Source organism: Ovis aries, chromosome 14 (assembly GCF_016772045.2).
Source record: "Ovis aries strain OAR_USU_Benz2616 breed Rambouillet chromosome 14, ARS-UI_Ramb_v3.0, whole genome shotgun sequence".
NCBI classification, from domain to species: Eukaryota; Metazoa; Chordata; class Mammalia; order Artiodactyla; family Bovidae; genus Ovis; species Ovis aries.
The window spans coordinates 63,449,912-63,464,017 of record NC_056067.1 but is presented as its reverse complement, the minus strand read 5'-3'; the positions used below and the strand labels follow the sequence as shown (position 1 = coordinate 63,464,017).

At 44.6% G+C, this 14,106-nt stretch overlaps 1 pseudogene; it reads left to right on the top strand.

Moving 5' to 3' along the window:
- Positions 1 to 600: 600 nt before the first annotated feature.
- Positions 601 to 13,141, top strand: LOC114117932 (killer cell immunoglobulin-like receptor 3DL1; annotated as a pseudogene).
- The last annotated feature ends 965 nt before the right edge of the window (positions 13,142 to 14,106 follow it).

Here is a 14,106-nt window from a genome sequence, read left to right as displayed (position 1 = left end):
AAAAGAGAGCCAGGGAAACCGAGAAGCAGAGGAAGTCATGGAAGTGGAAATAGATGATAGATCAGCAGGGAAAGTGATGGATGAACATAAACATGGATGATAAAACAGGTAGAGAGCTACACCCATAGAAAGGTAGATAGATGGTGGAAACATGGGTGGATATATAGATAGATGATAAGATGGGTAGATGGAACGGTGGATGGAGATATAGACAGATAATAGAATAGATGAATAATGCTTAAAGATTGAGACGAGGTAGAGAATGAGAGCCTCAGAATGAAAGAAGACAGATCAAATCAAACAATCCAAGGAGAAGTAGGGAGAGTTAAAAAAAATCAAGGAGGAAAAAAATTAGGAGGAGGCAATTTCAGAGACCTAGAGAGAGAAAGTAGGAGAGAGACAGGGAGAATAGGAGAGTGAGAGCAAGAGAGAGAGAGAGTTGAGAGGGACCGCGGGTGTGAATTCTCAGTTCAGGGCTGAAGGACATGGGATTCGGGAAGAGCCTGTCTCATGAAAGTGCCTCTCCTCCTTCCAGGTCTGTCCAAGAAACCCTCTCCCAGTCCAAGGGGAGCCCCGTAGTGAGGTCTGGGGAGAACGTGACCTTGGTCTACAGCTCCAGAGAGCACCTATGACCAGTTCCATCTGCTCAGGGAGGGGGAGAATCTTGGGCCCTCGCAGCCTGGAAGGCGAGGCCCCGTGGAGCACTCCAGGCAGAGTTCCCTCTGGGTCCTGGGACCCCCAGCCCACAGCGGGGTCTACAGGTGCTACGGCTCCTTCACTCGCTCTCCCTACTCGTGGTCAGACTCCAGCGACCCACTGTTCCTGTCTGTCACAGGTGAGGAACCTCTTCCTGGCCCATGCTTTGTTGTTCCTGTTCAGTCGCTACGTTGTGTCCAACTCTTTCTGACCCCATGGACTGCAGGAGGACAGACTCCTCTGTCCTTCACTATCTCCTCCTCATGGATCACAGCCTTGTAGTGGTGAAGGGGCCTTCGTACCTCAGGGAAGCTATGAGCCAGTCGTGCATGTTCACGCAAGCCTGATGGGCCATAGTGAAGAGTCCTGATAAAACGTGGTCCTCTGGAGGAGGAAATGGCAACACATTCAAGCATTCTTGCCTGGAGAACCCATGAAGAGTCCCATGCTTTACAATACAGTAAGTCACATTGTGGTGTCAAGAAGACCATTTGGCTTTTCCTGTGATATCTTACTGTATCACTGAGCTCCTTCTCAAGGTCTCCATGGTGGCGTCAGGGGACCTTAGGGCTTCAGGAGAAATGGAGGCAATGAGAATGAGAGAGGAAGACAGATGGCAGATGGCATCTCAACCCTCTCCCACCTCCTGTATCGATGCTCCATAGAAGAGTCCTGTCTATACAGACAAATAAAGACAAGGGTCAGGGTAAACCCATGAGGAGGAGAGGCTGGGGTCATTCAGGAGGATCCGAGTTTGCCTTGGCCCCTTGCTCTTAGTGTTTTCCCAGTAGCACCTCTGACATACAGGTGATTTTCCAATGAAAGAGCACTGATACTCATTCCAGGAACAGAGAGGATATCTCTTGCTTACAGCTGTCTTTCATCACCAGGCATATCCTTCCCACCTCCTTCCACCATCTCTTCTCTGGAATGGAGGATCTACTCAACACATTCACGGTGAGGGACCAGAGGCTCTCCCCTCCCCCATTACTGCTCTGAAGGATGAGAGAGTCAAGGACAGGCAGGAGGTCAATCTTCCAGAAACAAGAGTCCTCCTTTGGTGGGGCGAGGAAGGTTCCTGTTTACCCCTTCTGGCTTTTCTCCCCTAGGATCCACTACAAGTACTTGCCCATCAACAATGGATCCACACACCACAGAAGGTAAGCAAGACAGTCTCCTATCTCAGCAAATTTCTGAGGAGACAGAGGGCTCTGGTTTGAGTGTCGGTGCTACCACCTCCCAGCTCTGTGACTTTGGGCTCCTCAACGTCCCTGTCATGTCAGCATTTGAGATCATGGTCTGTATTAGAACCAGAGGGGGCACTGACTTTCTGATACTCTGGGATTGGGAATTTCTACATTGAACAAAGTGAGACAGAGTGACTTGACCCCACGCTTAAGGAAGCTGCTCACACTCGCTCCATGAGCATCTTTGGGGAAGGATGGGGGCAAGGGGAGGATTTTAGGGAGCACCTTCAGTATGTACTATTCCTCTGCTAGTGTTTTCTGAACGAAACATTCCAATGTTCAGAAATAGAAGTGTCATGTCTTCTTGAGGATTCCATTACAGGTCTATGTGGATAAGGCAGGAAATATATCGATGATTAAAGCAGTCCCCATTCATGCAAAAGCACCATGCCTTGTCATATGGGCAGCAGAGAAAAACTTCATGGGAGCCTGGGGGACCTGGTTTCAGACCACTGCTGGTCTTGCATGGGCTCCTTACTCCACCCACTGCTAGCATCTCTCCTGGATGCTTTGGTGCCTCCTGGGAAGTGGAGACCATACTGATCAGGTTGAGAGCTGCTGACACACTTTGACACAAGGATACAAGAACTCCTGTGTGTAGGGGCAGGGTGTATGCAATGGATAACCAGACCTTCCTTTGGCTTGTTGGCAGAAGCACAGCTTCCTCAAGGCCACTGCAGCCAGCTGCTCCTTCTCCTTAAGCTCTCTGTAGCCTTCATCTATACCAGTATCTTCCTTGCTGTTCTTTTCTGTCACTGGTTACCCACAAAGTAAGTATGAAGAGCCAAACTGTCACTGGTGTTCTACCCACAATCATAAGTTTGAAGGGGAGAAGCACAGTGTCATCTGACCCAGGGGCAGGTGGGCTCATAGCAGAGAATGGCATTTTCACTTCCTGTAGGTTAAAAACTGATTGACATTGTTGTAATCCCTGAATGAATACCTTCCAGAGGACAATAGAACCATGTTCATTTTATGAATGTGTTAATTAATTAATTTTCTACTTTACAATATTGTATTTGTTCTGCCATACATCAACATGAATCTGCCACAGGTATACACATGTTCCCCATCCTGAACCACCCTCCCTCCTCCCTCCCCTCACCAGCTGCATCAGGTCTCAGCTGCAGCATGATGAATCCTCATTGCGGTGCAGGGGTGCAGTTTAAGGCTCTAGAGCTCGTGGGCTCAGCAGTTGCAGCACTGAGGATAGTAGCTTCAAGGCATGTGGGATCTCAGTTCTCCTACCAGGGATAGAACCCACACTCTCTGAACTGGAAAGTTGACTCTTAATCCCTGGGCCACAAGGGACATTTCAAGCCCTGTTCTTCCTTTCAACCACAGTCCTCTGTTCTTATCCCCTTTATGATCTTGGGAATCTGCTGATACACATTAGAGGATGGTCCATAACGGAAGATGTAGGATGGGCTCTGTGGGTTTGCACAGATTCCTGAGGGAGTCCATCAGTGGCTGGGCTTATATATGAGGGTTTTTTGTTGTTGTTGTTGTTGTTTGTTGTTGTTGTTGTTTATTTTTATTTTTTAATTTAGTGGAGTAGACAGACTCAGGAACCTGGGGCACACCCCTGCATTTTTGGCTTTCATGTCCCCACCAAAGATATGGAGGTCTAGAAGAATCGCCCCCACCTCAAAAACCTTGACTCTCTTCCATTTGCAGATGTTGCCATCACGGAAGGAGAGCCCAAGGAAGACAGAACAGTGAATGACGAGGTGGATCCTCTCAGCCCAAATTTTTGCCACAGCGCGAGTCCCTCCAATGGCCAATGCTCCAGCCTCAAAGATCGCATCTCATTCCGTCTTTCACATCTCCTTCCTCTCAGGACCCAGCAGCAGAGGATGTGATATTCGTCCACTTGAACTACAAGACCCTCTCTGAGAGACTGTTCACTCCCACTCCCCTGAGCCCCTTGCACCTCCTCACTGAGACCAATGTCCATGAGGAATTCGATGTAAACCAAGACCATGCTGACCCTGACCTGGATCCATCCTTTGAGCACACAGAGTTCTATCAATTGAAGAGCTACATCTCCTTTTAAAGGGTTTCCTCCGTGGGCACTCCTTCTCCTCCTCCAAAGCAGCCCAGCAGCTCTGAAGATAAGAGTGGAGTCCAAGAATTATAGGATCATCTTCAAAAATCCCACCACCTCTTAGTAATGCCCTGGCTATTATAACACTCTATTTTAACTATCTAACCTTTTGGGAGAGGGTATTCTAATCAATTGCACATACAGGGTAGGTTACCATGATCATTCTACTTTTTTGAAAACTCCAATAAAGCATAAAAATTTGCAAGTTGAGTCTTCAAATTATTCAGTTTTAAATAAAAGAAAGCCATTAAAAAAAAAAAAAACCTCTGTTCTGTAACAGTTTTCAAGGATGATTTTGTTTACAAGACAGAACCAGACTTCTAGACTTAGGAAAAAACTTAGAGTTACAGAGGGAAAGATGGGGGAGAGATAGATTGGAAGATTAAGACTGACATGTGCACCCTGCTCTATTTAAAACAAAATGCTTTCCATGAAACAATAATCAAAGCAATGCAAGTTGGAGAAATAAAGAGATGAAGTATACTCTCTTTGAGATATCCAGTGTGGTGCCACTTGCCACATAAGGCTGCATGTCTGCGTGCTACGGCGATTCAGTCATGTCCAACTCTTTGTGAAGCCATGACGTTGTGTAGCTCACTAAGCCCCTCTGTGCATGGGATTCTCCAAGCAAGAATCCTGGAGTGGGTTGCCATTCTCTTCTTGAGGGGATCTTTTTGACCCAGGGATCGAACCCACATCTCTCATGCCTCTTGCATTGGCAGGCAGATACTTTACCATTGAGCTATCGGGAAAGGAACCTCAGACTTTTCCCAGCCATGTGCCCTGAGGGTGCTGGGGTTCCAGGGGTAGAAACAGGACAATATCCCCCTCAGTCTGGATCCGCACGGGTCGATAATGTACTCACCCAGCCTTGCGGTACAGACAAGGACTCTACACGTATATGAAGTAAAGCATTCAGTTCTTCAGTCACACACACTGCATTTCAAGTGCTCGGTAGCGTCATGAGGCCAGGTGCCATGGTGTGGACAGAGCAGATGTTTAAAAAGTCCCATCACCACAGAGAACTCTAGTGGACATTCCACTCCAGATCACTGAGGGCTGCAGGGGAACACGTGCTCAGGGAGGCTTTGCACGTGTTGTGTTCATCCATCGATATTTGCATGTTTTGTCTTTTTTCTTCTTTTCACCAAAGCCAAGGATTTGAGAATCTCGTGCCTTTTAAGTTATCAACTGGTGGCACAATGGAGCTTGGCTCAACCAAGCGGAGGGCTGAACAGGATAATACCATGAGGACCCTGGTGTGAAGTGAGGTGGCAAATGGGGTGAAAATCAAGCTCCTCAGAGACTTATGCTCATTGAGCTGTCTGTGTGATGTCTCTCCTGGCTTAGAACTAAACCGCCCAAGACTCTTTTACCAAGAAATGTCAGGATCATTTAAAGTGAAGACATTCTGGGGCTCACATGTTGCTACTGTCACTGTTTCCATTTTTCTCCTAATTATACTTTTTTTCTTTTGGCTTCTAGGTGCAGGGACCAGATGTCATAATCTTCATTTTTCTGAATGTTAACAGTGTAGACATGAACCCCAGTTACTCTCATATATGTTCTTTTTTTTTTTTCCTTTTATTTATTTATTTATTTATTTTACTTTATTTTACTTTACAATACTGTATTGGTTTCAACATACATTGACCTGAATCCACCACGGGTGTACATGCGATGCCAACATGGACCCCCCTCCCACCTCCCTCCCCACAACATCCCTCTGGGTCATCCCCATGCACCAGCCTCAAGCATGCTGTATCCTGCATCACACATAGACTGGTGATTCGATTCTTACATGATAGTATACATGTTTCAATGCCATTCTCCCAAATCATCCCACCCTCTCCCTCTCCCTCTGAGTCCAAAAGTCCGCTATACACATCTGTGTCTTTTTTGCTGCCTTGCATACAGGGTCATTATAGCCATCTTTCTAAATTCCATATATATGTGTTAGTATACTGTATTGATGTTTTTCTTGCTGGCTTACTTCACTCTGTATAATCAGCTCCAGTTTCATCCATCTCAACAGAACTGATTCAAATGTATTCTTTTTAACAGCTGAGTAATACTCCATTGTGTATATGTACCACTGCTTTCTTATCCATTAATCTGCTGATGGACATCTAGGTCATTTCCATGTCCTGGCTATTATAAACAGTGCTGCGATGAACATTGGGGTACATGTGTCTCTTTCAATTCTGGTTTCCTCGGTGTGTATGCCGAGCAGTGGGATTGCTGGGTCATAAGGCAGTTCTATTTCCAATTTTTTAAGGAATCTCCACACTGTTCTCCATAGTGTTTGCACTAGTTTGCATTCCCACCAACAGTGTAGGAAGGTTCCCTTTTCTCCACACCCTCTCCAGCATTTATTGCTTGTAGACTTTTGGATCGCAGACATTCTGACTGATGTGAAGTGGTACCTCATTGTGGTTTTGATTTGCATTTCTCTAATAATGAGTAATGTTGAGCATCTTTTCATGTGTTTGTTAGCCATCCGTATGTCTTCTTTGGAGAAATGTCTATTTAGTTCTTTGGCCCATTTTTTGATTGGGTCGTTTATTTTTCTGGACTTGAGCTGCACAAGTTGCTTGTATATTTTTGAGCTTAGTTGTTTGTCAGTTGCTTCATTTGCTATTATTTTCCCCCATTCAGAAGGCTGTCTTTTCACGTTGCTTATATTTTCCTTTGTTGTGCAGAAGGTTTTAATTTTAATTAGATCGCATTTGTTTATGTTTGCTTTTATTTGCAGAATTCTGTGGAGTGGCTCATAGAGGATCCTGCTGTGATTTATGTCAGAGAGTGTTTTCCCTATATTCTCCTCTAGGAGTTTTATAGTTTCTGGTCTTATGTTTAGATATTTAGTCCATTTTGAGTTTATTTTTGTGTGTGGTGTTAGAAAGTGATCTAGTTTCATTCTTTTACAAGTGGTTGACCAGTTTTCTCAGCACCTGACAAAGATGCCACTAAAAAAGAAAACTACAGGCCAATATCACTGATGAACATAGATGCAAAAATCCTCAAAAAAATTCTAGCAATCAGAATACAACAACACATTAAAAAGTCATACGCCATGACCAAGTGGGCTTTATCCCAGGGATGCAAGGATTCTTCAATATCTGCAAATCAATCAATGTAATTCACCACATTAACAAATTGAAAAATAAAAACCATATGATTATCTCAATAGATGCAGAGAAGGCCTTTGACAAAATTCAACATCCTTTTATGATAAAAACACTCCAGAAAGCAGGACTAGAAGGAACATACCTCAACATAATAAAAGCTATCTATGACAAACCCACAGCAAACATTATCCTCAATGGTGAAAAACTGAAAGCATTTCCCCTAAAGTCAGGAACAAGACAAGGGTGCCCACTTTCAATGCTACTATTCAACATAGTTCTGGAAGTTTTGGCCAAAGCAATCAGAGCAGAAAAAGAAATAAAAGGAATCCAAATTGGAAAAGAAGAAGTAAAACTCTCACTGTTTGCAGATGACATGATCCTCTACATAGAAAACCCTAAAGACTCCACCAGAAAATTAATAGAGCTAATCAATGAATATAGTAAAGTTGTAGGGTATAAAATCAACACACAGAAATCCCTTGCATTCCTATACACTAATACTGAGAAAGTAGAAAAAGAAATTAAGGAAACAATTCCATTCACCATTGCAACGAAAAGAATAAAATACTTAGGAATATATCTACCTAAAGAAACCAAAGACCTATATATAGAAAACTATAAAACAGTGATGAAAGAAATCAAAGAGGGCACTAATAGATGGAGAAATATACCATGTTCATGGATCGGCAGAATCAATGTAGTCAACAAGAGTATACTGCCCAAAGCAATCCAGAAATACAATGCAATCCCTATCAAGCTACCAGAGATGTTTTTCACAGAACTAGAACAAATAATTTCAAGATTTGTATGGAAATACAAAAAACCTCAAATACCAAAGCAATCTTGAGAAAGAATGGAACAGGAGGAATCAACTTGCCTGACTTCAGGCTCTACTACAAAGCCACAGTCATCCAGACAGTATGGTACTGGCACAAAGACAGAAATATAGATCAATGGAACAAAATAGAAAGCCCAGAGATAAATCCACACACATATGGACACCTTATTTTTGACAAAGGAGGCAAGAATATACAATGGTGAAAAGACAACCTCTTTAACAAGTGCTGCTGGGAAAACTTGTCAACCACTTGTAAGAGAATGAAACTAGATCACTTTCTAACAGCACACAAAAAAATAAACTCAAAATGGAATAAAGATCTAAACGTAAGGCCAGAAACTATAAAACTCCTAGAGGAGAATATAGGCAAAACACTCTCCAACATAAATCACAGCAGGATCCTCTATGATCCACCTCCCAGAATTCTGGAAATAAAAGCAAAAATAAACAAATGGGATCTAATTAAAATTAAAACCTTCTGCACAACAAAGGAAAATATAAGCAAGGTGAAAAGACAGCCTTCTGAATGGGAGAAAATAATAGCAAATGAAGCAACTGACAAACAACTAAGCTCAAATATATACAAGCAACTTGTGCAGCTCAAGTCCAGAAAAATAAATGACCCAATCAAAAATGGGCCAAAGAACTAAATAGACATTTCTCCAAAGAAGACATACGGATGGCTAACAAACACATGAAAAGATGCTCAACATCTCATTATTAGAAATGCAAATCAAAACCACAATGAGGTACCACTTCACATCAGTCAGAATGTCTGCGATCCAAAAGTCTGCAAGCAATAAATGCTGGAGAGGGTGCAGAGCAAAGGGAACCCTCCTACACTGTTGGTGGGAATGCAAACTAGTACAGCCACTATGGAGAACAGTGTGGAGATTCCTTAAAAATTGCAAATAGAACTGCCTTATGACCCAGTATTCCCACTGCCGGGCATACACACCGAGGAAACCAGAATTGAAAGAGACACATGTACCCCAATGTTCATCGCAGCACTGTTTATAATAGCCAGGACATGGAAATGACCTAGATGTCCATCAGCAGATGAATGGATAAGAAAGCTGTGGTACATATACACAATGGAGTATTACTCAGCCATTAAAAAGAACACATTTGAATCAGTTCTAATGAGATGGATGAAACTGGAGCCGATTATGCAGAGTGAAGTAAGCCAGAAGAAAAACACCAATACAGTATACTAACACATATATATGGAATTTAGAAAGATGGCAATGATGACCCTGTATGCGAGACAGCAAAAGAGACACAGATGTGTAGAGCAGACTTGGACTCTGAGGGAGAAGGAGAGGGAGGGGTGATTTGGGAGAATGGCATTGAAACATGTATACTATCAGGGAAGAAACGAATCGCCAGTCTAGGTCAGATCAGGATACAGGACGCTTGGGGCTGGTGCAAGGGGATGACCCAGAGAGATGTTGTGGGGAGGGAGGTGGGAGGGGGGTTCAGGTTTGGGAGCGCCATACACCTGTGGTGGATTCATGTCAACGTATGCAAAACGAATAGAGTATTGTAAAGTAAAATAAAGTGAAAATAAAAAAATTAAAAAATAAAATAAAATAAATTATTAATTTGTTCAAGAGTATTTAAATGACACTCCATATTTAAAGTTATTTCTGAAGTTTTCCCTGTGCCGGGTATCCCTTGCTGTGGGGCTTTCTCTCCTGGCCATGGGCGGCCTTCTCATTACAGTGCCTCTCTTGTTGCACACTCCGGGCTTTTGTCCTCTGTTTAGGACTAGAGTTACTATGTACTCTAAGATCAAGGTCTCCTCCTTCCAGGTCTGTGCAAGAAACCCTCTCTCTCAGCCCAGGGGGACCCAGTGGTGAGGTGAAGGGAGAATGTGACCTTGGTCTGCAGCTCTGAGAGTGCGTTTGACCAGTTCCATCTGCTCAGGGAGGGGCAGGACCTTGGGCGGCTCCTTGCTGGAGGGCGGGGACCCCACAGAGCACTCCAGGCAGAGTTCCCTCTGGGTCCTGAGACCCCAGCCCACAGTGGGGTCTACAGGTGCTACGGCTCTTTCACTCACTCTCCCTACTCGTGGTCAGACTCCAGCGACCCACTGTTCCTGTCTGTCACAGGTGAGGAACCTCTTCCTGGTCCCTGCTTTGTTCTTCCTGTTCAGTAGCTATGTTGTGTCCAACCCTTTGTCACCCTGTGGACTGCAGCATGACAGACTCCTCTGACCTTCACTATCTCCTCCTCATGGATCACAGCCTTGTAGTGGTGAAGGGGCATTTGTACCTCAGGGAAGCTATGAGCCAATCATGCAGGGCCACCCAAGCCTGACGGGTCATATTGAAGAGTCCCGACAAAACGTGGTCCCCTGGGGGAGGAAACGGTAACGCATTCCAGCATTCTTGCCTGGATAACGCAGAAAGAGTCCCGTGCTTTATAATACACTAAATCACATTGTGGTGTCAAGAAGGCCATTTGCCTTTTCGAATGATCTTACTGTATTACTGAGCTCTTTCTCAGGGTCTGCGTGCTGGCGTCAGGGGACCTTAGGGCTTCTGGAGAAAAGGAGGCAATGAGAACCAGAGAGGAAGAGAAATGGTAGATGGCATCTCAACCCTCTTCCACCTCCTGTATCGATGCTCCACAGCAGAGTCCTGTCTATCCAGACAAATAAAGAAAAGGGTCAGGGTAGACCCAGGAGGAGGAGAGGCTGGGCTCATTCAGGAGGATCCAAGATTGCATCGTGCCCTTGCTCTTAGTGTTTTCCCAGTAGCACCTCTGACATACAGGTGATTTTCCCATTAAGGAGCTTTGATACTCATTCCCGGAGCAGAGAGGATATCTCTTGCTTACAGATGTTTCTCATCACCAGGCATATACTTCCCACCTCCTTCCACCATCTCTTCTCCTGCGATGGAGGGTCTACTCAATGCCATCACAGTGAGGGACCAGAAGCTATCCCCTCCCCCATCAGTGCTCTAGAGGATGACAGAGTCAAGGACAGGCAGGAGGTGAACCTTCCAGAAACAAGAGTCCTCCTTTGATGGGGCAAGGAAGGTTACTGTTCACCGCTTCTGCCTTTTTCCCCCTAGGATCCAGTACAAGCACTTGCCCATCACCCATGGATCCACACACCAGAGAAGGTAAGCAAGACGATCTCCTATCTCAGAAAATTTCTGAGAAGACAGAGGGTTCCTGTGTGAGTGTTGGTTCTACCACCTCCCAGTTCTGTGACTTTGGGCTCCTCAAAGTCCCTGTCACATCAGCTTTTGATATCTTGGTCTATCTAGAACTAGAGGGGTCACTGAGTTTCTAATTCTCTCGGATTGGGGATTTCTAAATTGAACAAACGAGGAAGAATGACTTGACCCCATGCTTAAGGGAGCTGCTCATCCTCACTCCACCAGTGTATTTGGGGAAGGATGGGGAGCAACAGGAGGAATTTATGGAGCACCTTCAGTATGCACTATTCCTCTGCTAGTGTTTTATGAACTAAACATTCCACAGTTCAGAAACAGAAGTGGTGTCTTCTTGAGGATTCCATTCCAGGTTTATGTAGATGTGGAAGGAAATATATGGAGGATTAAAACTGTCCCCATTCGTGAAAAAAACACCATGCCTTGTAATGCGGCCAGCAGAGAAAAAGTGCATGGGAGCCCGGGGGACCTGGTTTCAGACCACTTCTGGTCTTGCATGGCCTCCTTACTCCATCCCCTGCTAGCATCTCTCCTGGACGCTTTGGTGCCTCCTGGAAAGTGGAGACCATACTGATCAGGTTGAGAGCTGCTGACACACTTTGACACAAGGATGCAATAACTCCTGTGTATAGGGGCTGGGTGTATGCAACGGATAACCAGACCTTCTTCCATTGGCTTGTTGGCAGAAGTACAGCTTCCTCAAGGCCACTCCAGCCAGCTGCACCTTCTCCTTAGGCTCTCCGTAGTCTTCATCTATACCAGCATCTTCCTTGCTGTTCTTGTCTGTCACTGGTTACCCATAAAGTAAGTATGAAGAGCCAGACTGTCACTGGTGTTCTACCCACAATCGTAAGTCTGAAGGAGGAAAGCACAGCGTCATCTGACCCAGGGGCAGCTGGGCTCATAACAGAGAATGGCGTTTTCTATTCCAGTAGGTTGAAAACTGATTTCCATTGTTGTAATCCCTGAGGCAATATCTTCCAGAGAACCATGGAACCCTGTTCTTTTAAAGAGAATATGTGTTAATTTGTTCTTAGCTGCCTCAGGTCTCAGCTGCAGCATGAGGGATCCTCATTGCAGTGCTGGGTGCATTTGGAGGCTCCAGAGCTCGCGGGCTCAGCAGTTGCAGCACTGAGGATAGTTGCTTCAAGGCATGTGGGATCTCAGTTCTCCCACCAGAAATAGAACCCATGCTCCCTGAACTGGAAGTTTGACTCTTAATCCGTGGGCCACCAGGGACATTCCAAGCCCTGTTCGTCCCTTCAATCACAGCCATCTGTTCCTCTCCCTTTTATGATCTTGGGAATCTACTAATATGCATTAGAGGATGGTCCATAAGAAAAGATGTAGGATGGGCTCCATGGGTTTGCACAGATTCCTGAGAGAGTCTGTCAGTGGCTGGGCTTATATATGGGATGATTTTTTTTTTTTTAATTTAGTAGAGTGAACAGACTCAGCATCCTGGGGCACACCCCTGCATTTTGTGGCTTTGATGTCCCCACCAAAGATATGGAGGTCTAGAAGAAACACCCCCATGCCAAGAGCCTTGAGTCTCTTCCATTCGCAGATGTTGCCATCACGGAAGGAGAGCCCAAGGAAGACAGAACAGTGAACGGCGACGTGGATCTTCCCACCCAAACCCTTGCCATAGCCCGAGCCCCTCCAATGCCCAATTCTTCAGCCTTCAAAGATCGCATTTCATTCCATCATTCACATCTCCTTCCTCTCAGGACCCATCAGCAGAGGATGTGATATTCGTCCACTTGAACCACAGGATCCTCTCTGAGAGACTGTTCACTCCCACTCCCCTGAGCCCCTTGCACCTCTTTGCCGAGACCAGTCTCTATGAGGAATTCAATGTAAACCAAGACCAGGCTGACCCTGACCTGGCCCCATCCTTTGAGCACACAGAGTGTTATAAATTGAAGTGCTAGGTCTCTTTTCAAAGGGCTTCCTCCGTGGGCACTCCTCCTCCTCCAAAGCAGCCCAGCAGCTCTGAAGCTAAGAGTGGAGTCCAAGAATTATAGGATGGTCTTCAAAAATCCCACCACCTATTTGCAATTTTTAAAGGAATCTCCACACTGTTCTCCATAGTGGCTGTACTAGTTTGCATTCCCACCAACAGTGTAGGAGGGTTCCCTTTTCTCCACACCCTCTCCAGCATTTATTGCTTGCAGACTTTTGGATCGCAGGCATTCTGACTGGTGTGAAGTGGTATGTCATTGTGGTTTTGATTTGCATTTCTCTAATAATGAGTAATGTTGAGCATCTTTTCATGTGTTTGTTAGCCATCCGTATGTCTTCTTTGGAGAAATGTCTATCTAGTTCTTTGGCCCATTTTTGATTGGGTCATTTATTTTTCTGGACTTGAGCTGCACAAGTTGCTTGTATATATTTGAGCTTAGTTGTTTGTCAGTTGCTTCATTTGCTATTATTTTCTCCCATTCAGAAGGCTGTCTTTTCACCTTGCTTATATTTTCCTTTGTTGTGTATAAGCTTTTAATTTTAATTAGATCCCATTTGTTTATTTTTCTTTTATTTCTAGAATTCGAGGAGGTGGATCATAGAGGATCCTGCTGTGATTTGTGTCGGAGAGTGTTTTGCCTATATTCTCCTCTAGGAGTTTTATAGTTTCTGGTCTTACGTTTAGATCTTTAATCCATTTTGAGTTTATTTTTGTGTGTGGTGTTAGAAAGCGATCTAGTTTCATCCTTTTACAAGTGGTTGACCATTTTTCCCAGCACCACTTGTTGAAGAGATTGTCTTTACTCCATTGTATATTCTTGCCTCCTTTGTCAAAGATAAGGTGTCCATATGTGTGTGGATTTATCTCTGGGCTTTCTATTTTGTTCCATTGATCTATATGTCTGTCTTTGTGCCAGTACCATACTTTCTTGAT